Source organism: Heterocephalus glaber, unplaced genomic scaffold (assembly GCF_053883595.1).
Source record: "Heterocephalus glaber isolate CG9 unplaced genomic scaffold, H.glaber_assembly_v1.0 deba00001572, whole genome shotgun sequence".
NCBI classification, from domain to species: domain Eukaryota; kingdom Metazoa; phylum Chordata; class Mammalia; order Rodentia; family Bathyergidae; genus Heterocephalus; species Heterocephalus glaber.
Window position 1 is genome coordinate 7909192 of NW_028258357.1, and position 12370 is coordinate 7921561.

Sequence of the window (12370 nt, forward strand, 5' to 3'; positions counted from 1 at the left end):
ACAGAAACAATTTCTTTATGTTCTACAACAAAGTCTTTCTTTCTCCCTCCCTCCAGAGGATAAGATGGGAAGACATCTCATCATCTCTTATATAAACTTCTAAACTTCCTAATTTCAGAATTCTTCAACTGTGGTGTCAACTCCACTACATATCCAAGTAACATCAGTCTATCATCATGCTCCCTTGTGAGGAACCTGCTCATATGTAAAATTTACATTTACATAATATATAGGCATCACCCACATGCTCACCACGTATGTATGCAACTACACACATATCATGGTAGGCTAACTTGTTAGCTTGCAAGTCACGTCAAATCTCAGACTGTTCACAGTTTGAACTTAACATTTGCTATGTACTAGAGTAGGACAGAGGGGTAGGTAGCAAGGATGACTGTGGTTAGGTTTCTTCTACAGACACACTCAGGTCAGAGGACACACACTAACTAAACTGCCCAAAAGAAAATATTGTGAGACATTGGACACAAGTAGAACAAGGTCAAGATTTAGGCTCAGATGATATCTTTCTCTTTGGGTAGCAAAGGTTGTCATCCTCCTTTTTTTTTTTTTTTTTTTTGTATCAGGGATCGAACTCAGGTCCTTGCTCTTGCGAGGCATGTGGTAGAACCACTGAACTAAACCCCTGGTCCATCCTCCATATTTATATCCAGAAGCCAGACATCTGTGGTTCCTTAAAACAAGACATTTTTGAAACATCTAAATACAATAAGTTTGAAAAATCCATTTCCACACTCAGTTTTATGGGTAGTAAATGTGAACCAATAGGATCTAGATCAGAGAAGCAAGAGCTGAAAAGTCAAGAGAGGTGATTTGTGGGTGTGTGAGAGAAATAATTCAGAAACAACTGACAGTTCTTTGAGTGGCACCAATTTAAGGCAAGCAATCTTGAAATCTTTAAAGGGGGTTTGAAACAACATAATTTGAGTTTTGGCAAACAAAGTAGCCATTTGTAAGTAAAAGCTAATGAGAAATCCTTCCATTTGAATTATGGCAGAAATAATATTTCCAGCATATTCTAGGAGTATCTTCTCACCATCTTGAGGCTGAAGCCACTTAAAGTCGTTTGGTTACCAAGAAGAGATTTTCTCTTCATGTCTAAGTATTTTCAGGAGGTTGAGTCATATTTTTCTCTACATATTCTCTGGTTTGAAAAACTTAATAACCCTACTAAACCAAGACTTGCAAACCTATTGACGTCTCTTCCAGGTTTTAAACCACACCTATCCAGTCAGAACTTAGTTATTAGCCATGTTTTTTGCAGGGGATGTCTAATTCTTTGGCTTCCTGATTTCCTTCCACTTTTTCCTCGGGTGTACGTGATGATAAGTTTGCCAAAATAAATACAATTAGTATCTCTTTCTTGCACAGACTATGCTGCTCATGAGCTATTGGGCTGTTACTTACATTGGGAAAGAGAGAACTTCTAAGAGACCAAAGCTGAAAGGATAATAGCAAAGGGAGGGAGAAATGCACTAAAATGAACATTAATATTCCAAATTATACCTTGAGCTGGCCATTCCCTCTCTCTACCTGGAAACTAAGTACAGTTACTCAATTCCTCAGCTTTTTCCTTTAGGCCCAGCCCCAAGGCCCACTGCCTTTGATAGTGAACTGCCTGCATGAAATCCAGGAAAACAAAGTTTGAGGAAGAGCTTGTAAAGTTAAACCTAAGAGAAGCTGTACCAACAAAAGAATTTCATCTTACTCCTACTGGTTTCCTATGTCCACATTGCAGGAACAATGCTCTCTATACCTCTTCCCTCTCTCTGGATTCCATTGAAGAAAGGCTTTACATATTATAGATCCCAAAATGCTTTTCTTCCAAACAGTAACATCTATAGAAATATGTAAATATATAATCCATGGAAGGAAGGGATTATAGGATAAGAGACGCTGAGAACTGCTCTTGTCTGGGGGATTCACAAGGCATCTTAGACCACTAGAGGATCTGAAAAGACTTTCAGGAAAAATCTTGTAGAACTTTTCACTGTTTCCTATGATTTGATCCCAAGAACTCTACAATTTTACAAGAACATATTTTCAGAAATTTTCCATAAGATATTATACTGGTTTCCTAGGGATGCTCTAAAAATTTCCATAAACTAGATAATCAAATTAAAGCCACAAATTTTCTTTCTCCCACAGTTCCAGAGGCAAGAACTTCAAAACCAAGGTATGATGAGGGTCACACTCACTGCCAAACCTCCAGGGGAGCAGCTCTTCCAGCTTCTGATGGTCCCCAGGGTTCCTTAACTTGAGTCTGCATCACTCCAGCCTTTACCTCCGTTGCTTCATTGCTTCCTTTTCTCTCTATTTCTCCATATTTATCAGAATACATATATTTAGGGCCCTCCCAAATAATCCAGGATAAGCTCCTCCCCTTGAGATCCACATAAAGTAATATATACTCTTCCCATAAGTTAATATTCACAAATTCCAACAATTAAAATGTGTATATGTGTTTTCAGTGACCACCATTCAACGAATTACAGATGTAAATTGAGACATCAAAATTGTAGCTTCAACTCCATCCAATTTAATCCCACTCAGCAATCATCAAAAAAGCCTTTAGTATATGCCAAGCATTGTCATAGGTCTGATCATAACATGAGTCAATCTTTTTTTTTTTTTTTTGTACCAGGGGTCAAGCTCGGGTCCTTGTGGTTGCAAGGCAGGTGGCAGAACCACTGAGCTAAATCCCTGGACTCATGAGTCAATCTTTAGCAACCCATATAGCTCTGGAGGACATAGACATGGCAGTGAATTAATACTACACATAAAAATGAACGCTGTATGGGAGTTATAATCACAGCAGAATTGAAGATACGATTACCTTTGCGGTGCTGTGGGATGTGGGGAGGGGCTTTTCAGAGGAGAAGATTGTTCACCTGAGATGCAAGGATGAGCAGAAGTTCTCTCAGCAAAGCAGGAAAGGAATTCAAAGTGGAGGGAACAAAACAGTCAGACAGGACACAGTGATTTGGAAAATTTGCAAAGAGTGAATGAGAAAATGCATGTAACACTATGAGCACAGTATCCAATACTCAGGGATCTTTCCTGTCTACCTGAAGGGAGGAGGACTGAAGCAAGAGGTGAGGCTGAAAACATAGGCAAGGACCAGATCGCGTGTCCTTCGGGTCAGCTTGTACTTTATCTGACAAGCAATGGGAAATCATTAGAAAGTTTTAATGAGGGAGAAGCATGATCAGGTGATCAGAGTTTTCAAGAATGTTCATGCTTTATCAGATTCACACAGGCAAAAGGTAAAATTTATATTATAAAAATATATCAAAAGCTTATATTTTAATGGCAAGATTCCAGAATACAAATCAAAAGGGTGCCTGGGAAAAAATACCATTCATGTAAACACTGATAAAAACTATCTATTTGAAAAAATAACAAATATCCTGAATTAGTATAGACACTACTATAAATTTTTCAAAGACTCTTCTTTTGAAGGCATAGTTACTCATGTCTTTGTGTACAACAGTGTTAGCATTAGAGAAACCTAGAGAAGTTTCACAAGAAAGGTCATTGGGAGATTATGTACACAACTAAAAATAAAAGCCAGCTAATTTTATCCAAATTGGTAGTTTTGCTTTTGTTTTTTTGTTGTTGTTGTTTTTGCTTTGTTTTGTTTTTGGAAGAAAGGGAATAAATTTAGTCAATAGCTAGGTGGTTGGTTGCTGGATTTGTTCATCAAGGCAAACACACACACACACACACACACACACTAGTTAGTTTAGACACTCCCATAACAATTGGGAACCAATTACACCCCTTAATTTAGTTCTTTTTTTGGTCATGCCTCAGTTCATCCTTTTAAAAGCCTCACTGAGCATTGTTATTCCCAGTGTTGAGAGTCTGGCACATGAAATAGCGCTTTAGGATGTTTCTTGTAACAGCCTCCAGCTTGACGTTTGGAGCCATCTTAACGACACTGGTGTGCTAGCCTGAGTGATTTGGGGTTGGACTCTCAGCCCCTGTCGCTAACCAAGATTTTCTCACAGGATGATCTTCATCTGCAAGGGCATAAACACTCACAAAACTGAGTATTGATGGAAATTCTTGAGTTTTCACGCAGCTCCTGGGCAGACTCTTAGTTCTCAGCTCAAATTTCACGTCCCTGTAGAGATCTCCATTCCACTCACAATAGCCTCACCATCCTTATCACTGCAATCAGGTCTGATCCAGACTGTAATCTAGATCACAGTCTCTAAATTCTCGGTCACTTCTGTTTTCATGTGTTTATTTTCACCTCCCATCTTCCACAAGAATGCAGATTTGCTAAGACTGACACTTCCTCTGTCTTGTTCAACTTCACAGACCCAAAATAGAAGATAATCCTTGGCATAGGTGTTCATAAATAAATATTTCTTGAATAAGTGAAGAATTGAGTAAGGGAATAATTAAACTGATAAAGGGATCAGAATAGATGATGCTAGGAAATAAAAGGTACTGAAATATTGGCATTTAGGAAATTAATCCAACACTTAGAATAACTTACCACAGGAAAAACAGACACTTGTAGAAGGAGCTCCCTCTCAGACTTTTTTGAAGGAGCACCCCCCAGGAGAAAATGAATGGATAATGTTTTTCATGAGAGTAATGGAAATACTTGAAATTCAATAGAGATGGGTGGCAGCGACACTGAATTATTCACTCTAAAATGGTTAATTTTGCATTATAGAATTTCACCTCAAATTACTTAATAAAACTTAGGCCTAATAATATGAGTCCCTATCTTCCACCACATTTGGTCTACAATTGACTCTGGGAGTATTTTCCTTGTTGGGGAAACGTAATAGCGATGATAACTCTACCTTTTTGACATTTATTAAGTTTCAATCTACTGGTCATGAGAAATGTTTTCTATAAAGAAGAGCCTGTTGAGATCTCCCAAGACTGGATTTTCATAATGCAAATGAATTTTGATACAGACCGTTTTTCTAAAAAAAAAAAAGTTTCTCTTGCAAAAATGGCAGAATAAACAGAATTCCTTAACTCCCATAAACAAATGTTTATTATCCTTATGCAATTGGGAAAGAATAAATTCTAAATTGATTGGAAAAAGGAAAATAATAGGACAGCAGTGAGCACTTCAAAGCATGTTCAAGTTTCTAAGCTAGAAGAATTAGTCTCTACAAGATGAACATTTCATGACCGGCTGCTTCAGCATTCAACAATGAAGGGTCATGGGGATTCCAGAGGAAGAAGTAGCACAACTTGGGGAAAGCAATTTATTCCAATAAGAATTTTATTTAAGTAATTTATTCCAAAGAATTCCAGAAAATTGTATTTCAAATGTGATGTGAATATTCCAAACATGAAATACTGGACAGTTGGAGCTAGTAAAGATTCACCAAAAAATAGAGTCTCACAAGACTTAGTTTATTTCTGCTTTTGAAAGAACTACTGTATTTTCTGATACTCCTGAGATCTCCTTTAAGACACTGAATTGGACCCCGGCTCTTTGGCTCAGGTTCAATAGCTGGCTCCTGGGCTCAGCAAGAGATGCTTGAAGAGATCATACCTAGAGGTCAAACCTCTCTTTCACAGAAATTCATCAAGATATTTAACCATTTCTCATGAATAATTTTAAGCAAAATTAGGACATGGACTATTGGTGCTTATTGGGATTGATTTCTTTGACTAAACTGCCCCCATTAAAACATTAAATACTATATTAGACATCAAAATATAGGGAGAATTGCAACAGAATTTCAGCATTCTGAACTTGATCCTCTTCAATGCAATATTTTTGTAACACATGTCTGTTATGCAAAATGAATGCATTCATCATGAGGAGTTGTTACATATACTTATAAGATTTGAATCCTTTTTACTTTCTTTCCTCTCCCTCCATCCCTATATACCCTTCCCACATCCAAAATGTGTACCTCCTTATTTCCTGTCATCTATTTTTATTAATTAATCTATAAATGAAGACACAGAAGACATATTGACAGATATTTGCAAATACCAGAAAACTAGAATGATTTCTTAGATGATAATCAAACTTCAAAAAGCTAAGAGCAAAAGGGTCAAAATTGAACAAGCCAATGTTTCAGGTCAGCAGAAGTATTTAACTGCAGGTTAGAGAACAGAAGAGCTTGGGCCAAGCAATCGTCATCGGGAGAAAAACGACAAAGAGATTTAATGATCCACAAATTCAACATGAATCTGAAGCAATAAAGTTTCTAGAAAAGGTCTTGTATTTACGATTACCCAGAACTGAAATTTCAAAGCTGACCATGACCAAACTGTCCTTAATATTGTTCAGTGAATGAATAAGCAAAGGAACTTTTTTTGTTAGTACGTGTTTGTAGTACATTAATGTTTACATACCTTGTGCGAGGTTGGTATACGTACATAACACAGCATAATCCCTTTTTTACCTCCTTTCCCTCCCCTCCATTCTCCTCCCTCCATCCCTTGATCCATTCCCACTTGAGAAAGACTTATCTTCTTACTATCTTTTATTTTTGACTGTATTTATAATTGAAGTTTCTCTTAGAAAAGAAACCACGTGATATTTAAGCGCATATGTGTGATTTATTTTACTTAACACTACAATCTCATGGTGCATCCATATTTCTACAGATGACTCAAGTTTATTTGATAAAGAAAATGTAGTATTTTCACACAATGGAATACTACTTGGCCATATAGCAAAGGAACATTTTAATGAGAGAAATAACTAACGAATAATTTTGAGGCTTTGAGAAGCAAAACTGATTGTTCAAAGAGTTGCATGGTATTTCCTCAAAACTGTAGCTACAAATATTGCTAGTGTACAGTGAATGACCACCCTTTTACCAAAAAAGCTTTTGCATTGCAAGAGAGAATTCATCCAGATGGTGGCCAGCCCTCTCTCCACCTATAGGATTCTCTTGAAGTATCTTACCATAGATGACGACAGAGATGACAACCATAAGAGAGCCTTTATCCAGGCAAGAAGGGAAGCTGGTGAGCAGCTTCCTTATCCCCAGAGAACACATTGGGTGAAAATCAAAATGACCTAGATAAAATCCCAGCTCTTCCACTGAAGAATTGTAGACTTCAGGGATGTGAGTTAATCTCTCAAGGCCTGGGCTTTTGTTGTCTGTAAATTGGAGATAGTGCCATTGGCTTGACAAGATGATTTTCTGATAGATAAGATAAGGGACATAGTGGCCAGCATTCACCAAATGTGCAGTACACTGTGGTGAGAAATCAAGGTGCAGCACATTTCTTCAGGTCCATATCAGGCCACATCACTGGGGCAGTCGCTTGCCCCTCGTTCTACTTCTCTAGAAGAATACAAGAAATTGCATTTAACTTTTCAAAAATGTTATTAGTATGTTATATTTGCAGTACATAATCATTGCATTCATTATGGGTAGTTGGTGCCTTACATAACACACCTTAATTCTTTTTATGTCACCTCCCCTTCCTCTCCCTCTTCTTTCCCTCCATCCTTTCATCTCCTTCCCTTTTCTAAAAATCAATTTCCCTGTTTCCTATTCTCTATTTTATCCTTTTTACCTATTTTATCTTTTAATCTCCATTTATACTTTGGGTTTCTCTTATAAGACAAATCACGCAACATTTAAGTTTGTGTGTCTGATTTATATCACTCAACATTATAGTCTTTCCAAGTGTTTCCATTTTCCAACAGACGACTCAAATTTATCCTTTTTTATGACACAGTAGTACTCTATTGTGTATAAATACCACTCTTTCTTCATCCATTCATCTGTTGGTGGGCATGAGGAACATTCGCAAGATTTAATTGATATAAGTTGTGCACTATAAACATGGGTATGTATTTATCACTGTAATGTGATGTTTTTAGGTTTTTGGGGAAGAGACCTAGAAGGTGAATGGCTGAGTCAAATGGCATTTCTATTTTTAGGGTTTTGAGGAATCTTCGTATTGATTTCCATAGTTTTTGTACTAATTTACATTCCCACCAACAATGTAGAAGTGTTCTGTATTCCCCCACCGCCTCATGAGCATTTGTTATTATTTGATTTCTTGGTGACAGCCATTCTTTCTGGAGTAAGATTAAAACATTGTAGTTTTTTAAAGTTTCTGGCAGGCATCTCATAACCATTCCTAAGATCATTGTCACATTGATAGGGATCTCCTCCTGAGACAGAAAACATACTCGGTTTTCTTCAAGAAAGAAAACTAAATTCTCTGTACATCAATCAGTGCAGAGGGTCCCAGAGGCAAGAATAAACAACACTGCCATCCCACTAAGCAATGGCATAGATCGACACTTCACACAGCCCTGCTTCCATTATTCAGAGATTGTTTTACCTTTAAAGTATTTTCTTTTTAAATCCTTGGTAAATAAAATCAGTTCTCCTGATAAAACCAAGGAGAAAAGCTTGGCATTTGTTAAGCTCTTCACATTTTATGGTACTTCACAAAGCACTGTGTTTTCAGATTTAATTCTCAAGATAAATTTTTGAAATTAGCTATATTCCCCTCATTGTGAAAATGAGCCATCTGAGGTCTAATGAGGTCAAGTGAATTGCCCAAGCCCCTCAGACCCCTTTGTATTTATTATTCACTGTGGGTAATAAGTTGTCTCAAACATAGAAAATCATTCATTCTTAGATCCATTACTAATTTTTTTCCTATTGTTGAAATTTTTTTAGCATACACCTTTCGGTCTATTGTCAGTTTTTTCTCATTCACCTATTCAAGTTAAAATCCAGACTAATAACAGTTTTATTCCTAGATATTTTCTCAAAGAATTGAAAACAGGCACTCAAACAAGTACACATACATTCATGTTCACAGCCACAGGACTCAGAGTTCCCCCAAAATGGAAATAGCCTGATGTCCATAAGTGGATGAGTGGATATTTGGCAGTGTCTAGATGCCCCCCACCCAATGCCTCATGTGGTCATAGGTGGAGATTTCCAGAGGTGGCTGGATCTAGAGTGTGCAATGCAGGAATTAAGTGTGTGATGCTGGGATTGATTCATGGTGCAATGGTAGGATTAAGGGTGCCCCATCCTGGGTGTGAGTGTTATCTGCTCCAAGGGCAGGTAGCCTGGGTAGAATATAAGGGACAGAAAGAGGACTGCGGTTGCTGCTTCTTTCATGCTTTGCTGCTTTGCTGGCTTCTGTCCGCCATGAACTGTTTCTCTTCTGCGCTGCCCCTCTGTTGTGCCACCCTGCCTTGGAGCCAGCCTACTATGAAACCTCTACAAACTGTGAGTTACACTAAGCCTTTCCTCCTTTATACAACTTTATATACTGTGTATAATATATGTACATATATATATATATAATCTATCCATCTATCTGCCTATCTAGTCATACAATGAAATATTATTCAGTCCTGAAAATAAGTGAAATACTGATTCATGCTATGGGATGGTTGAATTTATAAAACATTTTGCAAAGTAAAAAGTCAAACAAAGAATATCACATACCTTATGATTCTATTTGTATAAAATACTCAGATTAACCAATAAAGACAGAATGCAGACTAACAGTTTTCAGAGCTGGAGGGGAAAGAATACAGGGGAAAATGGTTTAATGGCTAATGCTTTACATGAGACTAGTGGAAATACTTGAAATTCCATAGAGATAGATAGTAGCGATACTGAATTGTTCACTCACTCTAAAATAGTTAATTTTGTGTTGTGGAATTTCACCTCAAATTACTTTCTAAAAATTAGGCCTGATAGTATGAGCCCCTACCTTCCACCACATTTGGTCTATGATTGCCTCTGGGGGTATTTTCTTTGTGGGGGGAATATAATAGCAGTGATAGTTTGCAGTTTTGCATTGGATGCCTAGAGCTCTTCAGCCAACAGATGGCGGTCTAGTTTCAGCTGTTCCAGAAGTTGTCTGCCCACCCTACCTGCAGGGCTCCATTTCCACCAATGAAAACAGAATAAACGTGTGCTTACACTCTTTTGCATAGCTAAAAACACTGACAAATGTTTCCAAATTCTCTTTAGAAATTACTTTTGTTTCAAATATGAAATGAATATGAGGAGTGACTTTTAGATCAAAAATCACACATGAAAATACTATCTACATGTGACTAAAACAGCAATGACAGAGAAAAAGAAGCAGTTTTCCAAGTAAAACTGGATTCTTACTCAAATCTCACCATTTGTTGACGCTGTGTCCCCAGGCAAGTCCATTAATTTCTCTGAATCTCAGTTTTTTCTTCTGTAGATTGTGGATAATAATGCTGTAACTGTCTCTGAAATTAGTTGTGACAATTAAAAATAATGGATTTTTCATGTACTTTGCAAAGTATTTAGGGTACAGTAAGATGTAACTGTTCCAATTAAGTGACAGAGAAACTACAAATACTGTACAGGTAGGATTATCTCTGCTTAGTTGAGTCTTAAGAACCAGAGATCTATTTGTGAATGAATTCTCACAATCAATTGAGTCTTAAATGTTTATGCCTTCTTTAAACTAAAACATTGAAGTGATACAACATTGATACAGCAGAAAGTTAATATATTTATTAGGTGTAGGAGAAGAAACAAATTTCAAAAGAGTATTATAGTATAGTCCCAGTTTTGATAGAAAAACAGGATACATTTGGTAGGATATAAGCCAAAATATTAATGTTATCATCTTTGAGTCATAAAATTAGCCGATTTCAATACTTTTTTTTTTGCTATTTCCAACCAAATGTATTGTTTACCTAAAATGTACCAATAAAAGAATTTAAGGGGAAAAAAAGGTAAATCGGTACATTTTACCAGCTGTTCACAGACATAAATTCAATACATTTTACTTTCTGCACATTTTTATATTTTCTATAATGGATATGTATTCATTTCTAATCACAAAAATACTTGTATGTAATGCTATTAATAAGGCATATATCAAAGTTTGATACTGCCAGGCCTCCTCTGTGAAATAGTTCACTCTCAAAGGTCATACAGTGCCCCAGGGCCCTACTTTCTCTTTGGAATCCTCTTGGAAGAAAAAAGAAACCAATGAAGTTAACCTCAGTTGCTTTTTTTGCTAGCTTTTCAGGCCAGCATAGACAATGCCTACAAGTTGACCCAACAACAGAGGAGGATTCAGAAAATATAGTCAACCTTTTTACTTGAGATTATGTCAAACACATCTTCAAAATTTAAAAACACATCCTAATTCAATATTTCTCATTAACCACAATTAAAGGACAAAGTCTTTGCATCAATTCATAATAGTTTGAGTGTATGTATTAAAAATTTTAAACACATACATACTATTGACAAACTCTAATCTATGGAAAAATGTGCATGGGCACCACGATTCATATCAAGGATTGTAGAGCACACCATTATTTGTAAGAACAAACTCTGCTAATAGGGAGGTGATTTTAACAATATGAGACATCATACTATGGAATTTCTGCAGCTGTTAAATGGAATGCTATGGATTTCTAAATGTGGACATGGAATATCTCCCTTACATATTAAGCAGGGAGGAAAATCAAATGAAGAATTATTACCAAAATAGATTCTTTTTATGTTGTTTTGAAACCCTATATGTGCCACGTATATATATTTCTGTATATTTACATAGGTATATATATATATATGTTTATGTATTTTACATAGGTAAAATATATGTAAATATTTAAAGAGATTTAGAAAGGTAAATAATTACTAATGATTGTCTTTAGGAAAGATAGAATTTTTTAATTTCATACTTTCTGAATTGTATTAATTCTTGTACTGCACATTTTTATTTATAAATTTGATTAGACTCTTAGCTGAAATGCAAGACACACTTCCCACCTATTCACATTAACAACAACTAATAGTCGATTTCTAAAGAAGCAAACTTATCCAATCATTGAACATATACTGAATATATGTATCCTTCTGTATCCATCCATTCTGCATCCACAGTTTCAACCAGCTGAGAATTAAAAATATTTGTTTGCATCTGTACTGAACACGTACAAACATTTTTCTTGCCACTGTTCCTTAAATACAGTATAATTATTTACATAGCATTTATATTGTAGTCGGTATCATAAGTAATCTTGAGACGTTTTGAAGTACATTGGAGGATGTGAGTATTTCACATGCAAGTACCGTGCCATTTTGTGTAAAATACTTGACCCTGTAGATTTTGTTATCTGTGGCTGTCCTGGATCCAGTTCCCCATGAATACTGAGGGACAATTGTGTTTCCAAGGTGTCATGCAGTGCTACAAACTTTGGGTACAACAATGAAAATAGTAAAACCCAGCCTTTTTCCTTAAAGTATTTCCAAGACAGTATATATAGCCCACCAAAACTGAAAAAAAATCTGTATTTTTACTTGTTTTTGTATATTTTTTGATAAAATTTTTAGAAACAATGGTTTATTAG